Genomic DNA, 10935 nt, shown 5'->3' with positions numbered 1-10935 from the left:
GTGTCACAGGAAAGGTACAAAACATAGACTGTACGAAGAGTCAGTTTTCTTGTACTTAAGTCGGCATTGTGCCTTTTGTATTTAATTCCGATCCAATTTCTGTATTTCATCGTCAATAAGAAGGTCAGAGGGATACAGTAAACCTGAAGTGAAGCATCGGAATCTATAACTAGTGTCACACGAATGGTTCAGAACATAGACAGAAAGAAGAGTCAGTTTTCTTTTACTTAAGTCGGCATTGTGCCTTTTGTATTTAATTCCGATGCAATTTCTGTGTTTCATCGTCAATAAGAAGGAAGGAGGGATACAGTGAATCTGAAGTGAAGCATCGGAAGCTATAACTAGTGTCACAGGAATGGTTAAAAACATAGACAGTAAGAAGAGTCAGTTTTCTTGTACTTAAGTCGGCATTGTGCTTTTGGTATTTAATTCCGATGCAATTTCTGTGTTTCATCGGCATTATGAAGGTCAGAGGGATACAGTAAACCTATAGTGAAGCATCGGAATCTATAACTAGTGTCACAGGAATGGTTCAAAGCATAGACAGTTAGAAGAGTCAGTTTTCTTGTACTTATGTCGGCATTGTGCCTTTTGTATTTAATTCCGATGTAATTTCTGTGTTTCATCGTCAATAAGATGGTCAGAGGGATACAGTGAACCTGAAGTGAAGCATCGGAATCCATAACTAGTGTCACAGGAATGGTTCAAAACATAGACAGTAAGAAGAGTCAGTTTTCTTGAACTTAATTCGGCATTATGCCTCTTGTATTTAATTCCAATGCGATTTCTGTGTTTCATCGTCTATAAGAAGGTCAGTGGAATACAGTAAACCTGAAGTGAAGCATCGGAAACTATAATCAGTGTCACAGGAATGGTTCAAATCATAGACAGTAAGAAGAGTCAGTTTCCTTCTACTTAAATCGGCATTGTGCCTTTTGTATTTAATTCCGATGCAATTTCTGTGTATCGTCGTCAATAAGAAGGTCATAGAGATACAGTAAACCTGAAGTGAAGCATCGGATCTATAACTAGTGTCACATGAATGGTTCAAAACATAGACAGTAAGACGTGTCAGTTTTCTTTTACTTTAGTCGGCATTGTGCTTTTTGTATTTAATTCCGATGCAATTTCTGTGTTTCATCGTCAATAAGAAAGTCAGAGGGATACAGTAAACCTGAAGTGAAGCATCGGAATCTATAACTAGTGTCACAGGAATGGTTCAAAACACAGACAGTAAGAAGAGTCAGTTTTCTTGTACTCAAGTCAGCATTGTGCCTATTCTATTTAATTCCGATGCAATTTCTATGTTTCATCGTCAATAAGAAGGTCAGAGGCATACAGTAAACCTGAAGTGAAGCATCGGAATCTATAACTAGTGTCACAGGAATGGTTCAAAACATAGACAGTAAGAAGAGTCAGTTTTCTTGTACTTAAGTTAGCATTGTGCCTTTTATATTTAATTCCGATGCAATTTCTGTGTTTCATCGTCAATAAGAAGGTCAGAGGGATACAGTAAACGTGAAGTGAAGCATCGGAAACTATAACTAGTGTCACAGGAATGGTTCAAAACATAGACAGTAAGAAGAGTCAGTTTTCTTGTACTTAGGTCGGCATTGTGCCTTTTGTATGTAAATCCAATGGAATTTCTGTGTTTCATCGTCAATAAGAAGGTCAGCGGGATACAGTAAACCTGAAGTAAAGCATCGGAAACTATAACTAGTGTCACAGGAATGGTTCAAAACATAAAAAGTAAGAAGTGTCTGTTATCTTCAACTTAAGTCGGCATTGTGCATTTTGTATTTAATTCCGATGCAATTTCTGTGTTTCATCGTCACTAAGAAGGTCAGAGCTATACAGTAAACCTGAAGTGAAGCATCGGAATCTATAACTAGTGTCTCAAGAAGGGTACACAACATAGACAGTATGAAGAGTCAGTTTTCTTGTACTTAAGTCGGCATTGCGCGTTTTGTATTTAATTCCGATGCAATTTCAGCGTTTCGTCGTCAATAAGAAGGTCACAGGGATACAGTAAACCTGAAGTGAAGCATCGGAATCTATAAGTAGTGTCCCCGGAATGCTTCAAAACATAGACAGTAAAAAGAATCAGTTTTCTTGTACTTAGGTCGGCATTGTGCCTTTTCTATTTGATTCCGATGCAATTTCTGTGATTCATCGTCAATAAGAAGGTCAGAGGGATACAGTAAACCTGAAGTGAAGCATCGGAATCTATAACTAGTGTCTCAGGAATGGTTCAAAACATAGACTGTAAGGAGAATCAGTTTTCATGTACTTAAGTCGGCATTGTGCCTTTTGTATTTAATTCCGATGCAATTTCTGTGTTTCATCGACATTAAGATGGTCAGAGGCATACAGTAAACCTGAAGTGAAGCATCGGGAGCTATAAGTAGTGTCACAGAAATCTTACAAAACATAGACAGTAAGAAGAGTCAGTTTTCTTGTACTTAAGTCGGCATTGTGCATTTTGTATTGAATTCCGATGCAATTTCTGTGTTTCATCGTCAATAAGAAGGTCAGTGGGATACAGTAAACCTGAAGTGAAGCATCGGAATCTATAACTAGTGTCACAGGAATGGTGCAAAACATAGACAGTAAGAAGAGTCCGGTTTCTTCTACTTAAATCGGCATTGTGCCTTTTGTATTTAATTCCGATGCAATTTCTGTGTTTCGACGTCAATAAGAAGGTCATAGGGATACAGTAAACCTGAAGTGAAGCATCGGAATCTATAACTAGTGTCACATGAATGGTTCAATACATAGACAATAAGAAGTGTCATTTTTCTTGTACTTTAGTCGGCATTGTGCCTTTTGTATTTAATTCCGATGCAATTTCTGTGTTTCGTCGTCAATAAGAAGGTCATAGGGATACAGTAAACCTGAAGTGAAGCATCGGATCTATAACTAGTGTCACATTAATGGTTCAAAACATAGACAGTAAGACGTGTCAGTTTTCTTGACCTTTAGTCGGCATTGTGCTTTTTGTATTTAATTCCGATGCAATTTCTGTGTTTCATCGTCAATAAGAAAGTCAGACGGATACAGTAAACCTGAAGTGAAGCATCGGAATCTATAACTAGTGTCACAGGAATGGTTCAACACATAGACAGTAAGAAGAGTCAGTTTTCTTGTACTTAAGTCAGCATTGTGCCTATTCTATTTAATTCCGATGCAATTTCTATGTTTCATCGTCAATAAGAAGGTCAGAGGCATACAGTAAACCTGAAGTGAAGCATCGGAATCTATAACTAGTGTCACAGGAATGGTTCAAAACATAGAGAGTAAGAAGAGTCAGTTTTCTTGTACTTAAGTTGGCATTGTGCTTTTTATATTTAATTCCGATGCAATTTCTGTGTTTCATCGTCAATAAGAAGGTCAGAGGGATACAGTAAACGTGAAGTGAAGCATCGGAAACTATAACTAGTGTCAGAGGAATGGTTCAAAACATAGACAGTAAGAAGAGTCAGTTTTCTTGTACTTATGTCGGCATTGTGCCTTTTGTATTTAATTCCGATGCAATTTCTGTGTTCCATCGTCAATAAGAAGGTCAGAGGGATACAGTGAACCTGAAGTGAAGCATCGGAATCTATAACTAGTGTCACAGGAATGGTTCAAAACATAGACAGTAAGAAGAGTCAGTTTTCTTGTACTTAGGTCGGCATTGTGCCTTTTGTATGTAAATCCAATGGAATTTCTGTGTTTCATCGTCAATAAGAAGGACAGCGGGATACAGTAAACCTGAAGTAAAGCATCGGAAACTATAACTAGTGTCACAGGAATGGTTCAAAACATAGACAGTAAGAAGTGTCTGTTATCTTCTACTTAAGTCGGCGTTGTGCCTTTTGTATTTAATTCCGATGCAATTTCTGTGTTTCATCGTCAATAGGAAGGTCAGAGCTATACAGTAAACCTGAAGTGAAGCATCGGAATCTATAACTAGTGTCTCAAGAAGGGTACACAACATAGACAGTATGAAGAGTCAGTTTTCTTGTACTTAAGTCGGCATTGCGCGTTTTGTATTTAATTCCGATGCAATTTCAGTGTTTCGTCGTCAATAAGAAGGTCACAGGGATACAGTAAACCTGAAGTGAAGCATCGGAATCTATAACTAGTGTCACAGGAATGGTTCAAAACATAGACAGTAAGAAGAGTCAGTTTTCTTGAACTTAAGTCGGCATTATGCCTCTTGTATTTAATTCCAATGCGATTTCTGTGTTTCATCGTCTATAAGAAGGTCAGTGGAATACAGTAAACCTGAAGTGAAGCATCGGAAACTATAATCAGTGTCACAGGAATGGTTCAAATCATAGACAGTAAGAAGAGTCAGTTTCCTTCTACTTAAATCGGCATTGTGCCTTTTGTATTTAATTCCGATGCAATTTCTGTGTTTCGTCGTCAATAAGAAGGTCATAGAGATACAGTAAACCTGAAGTGAAGCATCGGATCTATAACTAGTGTCACATGAATGGTTCAAAACATAGACAGTAAGACGTGTCAGTATTCTTGTACTTTAGTCGGCATTGTGCTTTTTGTATTTAATTCCGATGCAATTTCTGTGTTTCATCGTCAATAAGAAAGTCAGAGGGATACAGTAAACCTGAAGTGAAGCATCGGAATCTATAACTAGTGTCACAGGAATGGTTCAAAACACAGACAGTAAGAAGAGTCAGTTTTCTTGTACTCAAGTCAGCATTGTGCCTATTCTATTTAATTCCGATGCAATTTCTATGTTTCATCGTCAATAAGAAGGTCAGAGGCATACAGTAAACCTGAAGTGAAGCATCGGAATCTATAACTAGTGTCACAGGAATGGTTCAAAACATAGACAGTAAGAAGAGTCAGTTTTCTTGTACTTAAGTTAGCATTGTGCCTTTTATATTTAATTCCGATGCAATTTCTGTGTTTCATCGTCAATAAGAAAGTCAGAGGGATACAGTAAACGTGAAGTGAAGCATCGGAAACTATAACTAGTGTCACAGGAATGGTTCAAAACATAGACAGTAAGAAGAGTCAGTTTTCTTGTACTTATGTCGGCATTGTGCCTTTTGTATGTAAATCCAATGGAATTTCTGTGTTTCATCGTCAATAAGAAGGTCAGCGGGATACAGTAAACCTGAAGTAAAGCATCGGAAACTACAACTAGTGTCACAGGAATGGTTCAAAACATAAAAAGTAAGAAGTGTCTGTTATCTTCTACTTAAGTCGGCATTGTGCCTTTTGTATTTAATTCCGATGCAATTTCTGTGTTTCATCGTCACTAAGAAGGTCAGAGCTATACAGTAAACCTGAAGTGAAGCATCGGAATCTATAACTAGTGTCTCAAGAAGGGTACACAACATAGACAGTATGAAGAGTCAGTTTTCTTGTACTTAAGTCGGCATTGCGCGTTTTGTATTTAATTCCGATGCAATTTCAGTGCTTCGTCGTCAATAAGAAGGTCACAGGGATACAGTAAACCTGAAGTGAAGCATCGGAATCTATAAGTAGTGTCCCCGGAATGCTTCAAAACATAGACAGTAAAAAGAATCAGTTTTCTTGTACTTAAGTCGGCATTGTGCCTTTTCCATTTGATTCCGATGCAATTTCTGTGATTCATCGTCAATAAGAAGGTCAGAGGGATACAGTAAACCTGAAGTGAAGCATCGGAATCTATAACTAGTGTCACAGGAATGGTTCAAAACATAGACAGTAAGAAGAGTCAGTTTTCTTGTACTTAAGTTGGCATTGTGCTTTTTATATTTAATTCCGATGCAATTTCTGTGTTTCATCGTCAATAAGAAGGTCAGAGGGATACAGTAAACGTGAAGTGAAGCATCGGAAACTATAACTAGTGTCAGAGGAATGGTTCAAAACATAGACAGTAAGAAGAGTCAGTTTTCTTGTACTTATGCCGGCATTGTGCCTTTTGTATTTAATTCCGATGCAATTTCTGTGTTCCATCGTCAATAAGAAGGTCAGAGGGATACAGTGAACCTGAAGTGAAGCATCGGAATCTATAACTAGTGTCACAGGAATGGTTCAAAACATAGACAGTAAGAAGAGTCAGTTTTCTTGTACTTAGGTCGGCATTGTGCCTTTTGTATGTAAATCCAATGGAATTTCTGTGTTTCATCGTCAATAAGAAGGACAGCGGGATACAGTAAACCTGAAGTAAAGCATCGGAAACTATAACTAGTGTCACAGGAATGGTTCAAAACATAGACAGTAAGAAGTGTCTGTTATCTTCTACTTAAGTCGGCATTGTACCTTTTGTATTTAATTCCGATGCAATTTCTGTGTTTCATCGTCAATAGGAAGGTCAGAGCTATACAGTAAACCTGAAGTGAAGCATCGGAATCTATAACTAGTGTCTCAAGAAGGGTACACAACATAGACAGTATGAAGAGTCAGTTTTCTTGTACTTAAGTCGGCATTGCGCGTTTTGTATTTAATTCCGATGCAATTTCAGTGTTTCGTCGTCAATAAGAAGGTCACAGGGATACAGTAAACCTGAAGTGAAGCATCGGAATCTATAACTAGTGTCACAGGAATGGTTCAAAACATAGACAGTAAGAAGAGTCAGTTTTCTTGAACTTAAGTCGGCATTATGCCTCTTGTATTTAACTCCAATGCAATTTCTGTGTTTCATCGTCTATAAGAAGGTCAGTGGAATACAGTAAACCTGAAGTGAAGCATCGGAAACTATAATCAGTGTCACAGGAATGGTTCAAATCATAGACAGTAAGAAGAGTCAGTTTCCTTCTACTTAAATCGGCATTGTGCCTTTTGTATTTAATTCCGATGCCATTTCTGTGTTTCGTCGTCAATAAGAAGGTCATAGAGATACAGTAAACCTGAAGTGAAGCATCGGATCTATAACTAGTGTCACATGAATGGTTCAAAACATAGACAGTAAGACGTGTCAGTATTCTTGTACTTTAGTCGGCATTGTGCTTTTTGTATTTAATTCCGATGCAATTTCTGTGTTTCATCGTCAATAAGAAAGTCAGAGGGATACAGTAAACCTGAAGTGAAGCATCGGAATCTATAACTAGTGTCACAGGAATGGTTCAAAACACAGACAGTAAGAAGAGTCAGTTTTCTTGTACTCAAGTCAGCATTGTGCCTATTCTATTTAATTCCGATGCAATTTCTATGTTTCATCGTCAATAAGAAGGTCAGAGGCATACAGTAAACCTGAAGTGAAGCATCGGAATCTATAACTAGTGTCACAGGAATGGTTCAAAACATAGACAGTAAGAAGAGTCAGTTTTCTTGTACTTAAGTTAGCATTGTGCCTTTTATATTTAATTCCGATGCAATTTCTGTGTTTCATCGTCAATAAGAAGGTCAGAGGGATACAGTAAACGTGAAGTGAAGCATCGGAAACTATAACTAGTGTCACAGGAATGGTTCAAAACATAGACAGTAAGAAGAGTCAGTTTTCTTGTACTTAGGTCGGCATTGTGCCTTTTGTATGTAAATCCAATGGAATTTCTGTGTTTCATCGTCAATAAGAAGGTCAGCGGGATACAGTAAACCTGAAGTAAAGCATCGGAAACTACAACTAGTGTCACAGGAATGGTTCAAAACATAAAAAGTAAGAAGTGTCTATTATCTTCTACTTAAGTCGGCATTGTGCCTTTTGTATTTAATTCCGATGCAATTTCTGTGTTTCATCGTCACTAAGAAGGTCAGAGCTATACAGTAAACCTGAAGTGAAGCATCGGAATCTATAACTAGTGTCTCAAGAAGGGTACACAACATAGACAGTATGAAGAGTCAGTTTTCTTGTACTTAAGTCGGCATTGCGCGTTTTGTATTTAATTCCGATGCAATTTCAGTGTTTCGTCGTCAATAAGAAGGTCACAGGGATACAGTAAACCTGAAGTGAAGCATCGGAATCTATAAGTTGTGTCCCCGGAATGCTTCAAAACATAGACAGTAAAAAGAATCAGTTTTCTTGTACTTAAGTCGGCATTGTGCCTTTTCTATTTGATTCCGATGCAATTTCTGTGATTCATCGTCAATAAGAAGGTCAGAGGGATACAGTAAACCTGAAGTGAAGCATCGGAATCTATAACTAGTGTCTCAGGAATGGTTCAAAACATAGACTGTAAGGAGAATCAGTTTTCATGTACTTAAGTCGGCATTGTGCCTTTTGTATTTAATTCCGATGCAATTTCTGTGTTTCATCGACATTAAGAAGGTCAGAGGCATACAGTAAACCAGAAGTGAAGCATCGGGAGCTATAACTAGTGTCACAGAAATCTTACAAAACATAGACAGTAAGAAAAGTCAGTTTTCTTGTACTTAAGTCGGCATTGTGCATTTTGTATTGAATTCCGATGCAATTTCTGTGTTTCATCGTCAATAAGAAGGTCAGTGGGATACAGTAAACCTGAAGTGAAGCATCGGAATCTATAACTAGTGTCACAGGAATGGTTCAAAACATAGACAGTAAGAAGAGTCCGGTTTCTTCTACTTAAATCGGCATTGTGCCTTTTGTATTTAATTCCGATGCAATTTCTGTGTTTCGACGTCAATAAGAAGGTCATAGGGATACAGTAAACCTGAAGTGAAGCATCGGAATCTATAACTAGTGTCACATGAATGGTTCAATACATAGACAGTAAGAAGTGTCATTTTTCTTGTATTTTAGTCGGCATTGTGCCTTTTGTATTTAATTCCGATGCAATTTCTGTGTTTCATCGTCAATAAGAAGGTCATAGGGATACAGTAAACCTGAAGTGAAGCATCGGATCTATAACTAGTGTCACATTAATGGTTCAAAACATAGACAGTAAGACGTGTCAGTTTTCTTGACCTTTAGTCGGCATTGTGCTTTTTGTATTTAATTCCGATGCAATTTCTGTGTTTCATCGTCAATAAGAAAGTCAGACGGATACAGTAAACCTGAAGTGAAGCATCGGAATCTATAACTAGTGTCACAGGAATGGTTCAAAACATAGACAGTAAGAAGAGTCAGTTTTCTTGTACTTAAGTCAGCATTGTGCCTATTCTATTTAATTCCGATGCAATTTCTATGTTTCATCGTCAATAAGATGGTCAGAGGCATACAGTAAACCTGAAGTGAAGCTTCGGAATCTATAACTAGTGTCACAGGAATGGTTCAAAACATAGACAGTAAGAAGAGTCAGTTTTCTTGTACTTAAGTTGGCATTGTGCTTTTTATATTTAATTCCGATGCAATTTCTGTGTTTCATCGTCAATAAGAAGGTCAGAGGGATACAGTAAACGTGAAGTGAAGCATCGGAAACTATAACTAGTGTCCGAGGAATGGTTCAAAACATAGACAGTAAGAAGAGTCAGTTTTCTTGTACTTATGCCGGCATTGTGCCTTTTGTATTTAATTCCGATGCAATTTCTGTGTTCCATCGTCAATAAGAAGGTCAGAGGGATACAGTGAACCTGAAGTGAAGCATCGGAATCTATAACTAGTGTCACAGGAATGGTTCAAAACATAGACAGTAAGAAGAGTCAGTTTTCTTGTACTTAGGTCGGTATTGTGCCTTTTGTATGTAAATCCAATGGAATTTCTGTGTTTCATCGTCAATAAGAAGGACAGCGGGATACAGTAAACCTGAAGTAAAGCATCGGAAACTATAACTAGTGTCACAGGAATGGTTCAAAACATAGACAGTAAGAAGTGTCTGTTATCTTCTACTTAAGTCGGCATTGTGCCTTTTGTATTTAATTCCGATGCAATTTCTGTGTTTCATCGTCAATAGGAAGGTCAGAGCTATACAGTAAACCTGAAGTGAAGCATCGGAATCTATAACTAGTGTCTCAAGAGGGGTACACAACATAGACAGTATGAAGAGTCAGTTTTCTTGTACTTAAGTCGTCATTGTGCATTTTGTATTGAATTCCGATGCAATTTCTGTGTTTCATCGTCCATAAGAAGGTCAGTGGGATACAGTAAACCTGAAGTGAAGCACGGAATCTATAACTAGTGTCACAGGAATGGTTCATAACATAGACAGTAAGAAGAGTCAGTTTTCTTGTACTTAAGTCGGCATTGTGCCTATTCTATTTAATTCCGATGCAATTTCTATGTTTCATCGTCAATAAGAAGGTCAGAGGGATACAGTAAACCTGAAGTGAAGCATCGGAATCTATAACTAGTGTCACAGGAATGGTTCAAAACATAGACTGTAAGGAGAGTCAGTTTTCATGTACTTAAGTCGGCATTGTGCCTTTTGTATTTAATTCCGATGCAATTTCCGTGTTTCATCGACATTAAGAAGGTCATAGGCATACAGTAAACCTGATGTGAAGCATCGGGAGCTATAACTAGTGTCACAGATATCTTACAAAACATAGACAGTAAGAAGAGTCAGTTTTCTTGTACTTAAGTCGTCATTGTGCATTTTGTATTGAATTCCGATGCAATTTCTGTGTTTCATCGTCCATAAGAAGGTCAGTGGGATACAGTAAACCTGAAGTGAAGCACGGAATCTATAACTAGTGTCACAGGAATGGTTCATAACATAGACAGTAAGAAGAGTCAGTTTTCTTGTACTTAAGTCGGCATTGTGCCTATTCTATTTAATTCCGATGCAATTTCTATGTTTCATCGTCAATAAGAAGGTCAGAGGGATACAGTAAACCTGAAGTGAAGCATCGGAATCTATAACTAGTGTCACAGGAATGGTTCAAAGCATAGACAGTAAGAAGAGTCAGTTTTCTTGTACTTATGTCGGCATAGTGCCTTTTGTATTTAATTCCGATGCAATTTCTGTGTTTCATCGTCAATAAGAAGGTCAGAGGGATACAGTGAACCTGAAGTGAAGCATCGGAATCTATAATTAGTGTCACAGGAATGGTACAAAACATAGACTGTACGAAGAGTCAGTTTCCTTGTACTTAAGTCGGCATTGTGACTTTTGTATTTAATTCCGATGCAATTTCTGTGTT

The sequence above is a fragment of the Schistocerca serialis genome, chromosome 10 (genome assembly GCF_023864345.2).
Source record: "Schistocerca serialis cubense isolate TAMUIC-IGC-003099 chromosome 10, iqSchSeri2.2, whole genome shotgun sequence".
Classification (NCBI taxonomy): Eukaryota; Metazoa; Arthropoda; class Insecta; order Orthoptera; family Acrididae; genus Schistocerca; species Schistocerca serialis.
This window is presented reverse-complemented; position numbering follows the sequence as displayed.